Source organism: Haliaeetus leucocephalus, unplaced genomic scaffold (assembly GCF_000737465.1).
Source record: "Haliaeetus leucocephalus isolate CR32 unplaced genomic scaffold, Haliaeetus_leucocephalus-4.0 Scaffold605, whole genome shotgun sequence".
Classification (NCBI taxonomy): Eukaryota; Metazoa; Chordata; class Aves; order Accipitriformes; family Accipitridae; genus Haliaeetus; species Haliaeetus leucocephalus.
In genome coordinates this window covers 14,430-14,643 of record NW_010973041.1, presented here as the reverse complement: position 1 = coordinate 14,643, position 214 = coordinate 14,430, and the positions used below count along the sequence as shown (strand labels likewise).

The window sequence follows — 214 nt, the reverse complement described above, 5'->3', positions numbered from 1 at the left end:
GAGCCGGCGCTCCTCGACATGGCCGGCGCTGGGGCCCGGCGTCAGGCGCTCCCCGGCCCCGCTCGGCCGCCTCTCATTCACCCGACGGGAGAGTCCAAAGGGCGCCCGGCGCCGGGCGGACGAAAGCGGACGGTGCGGCCGACGAGTGCGCGCGGGTGGCCAGGCCCGGGAGCAGCAGCCGCCGCCCCGCTCCGCTCCCCGCTGGGCCGCCCTC

At 80.4% G+C, this 214-nt stretch overlaps 1 protein-coding gene across 1 annotated transcript in view; it reads right to left on the bottom strand.

The window, feature by feature from the left end:
- The window catches only part of LOC104838419 (MARVEL domain-containing protein 2-like), a gene marked incomplete at its 5' end in the record, with an annotated part of 17,845 nt that overhangs the window by 8,235 nt on the left and 9,396 nt on the right, over positions 1-214 (bottom strand). The gene's annotated exons all lie outside the window — the stretch shown is intronic.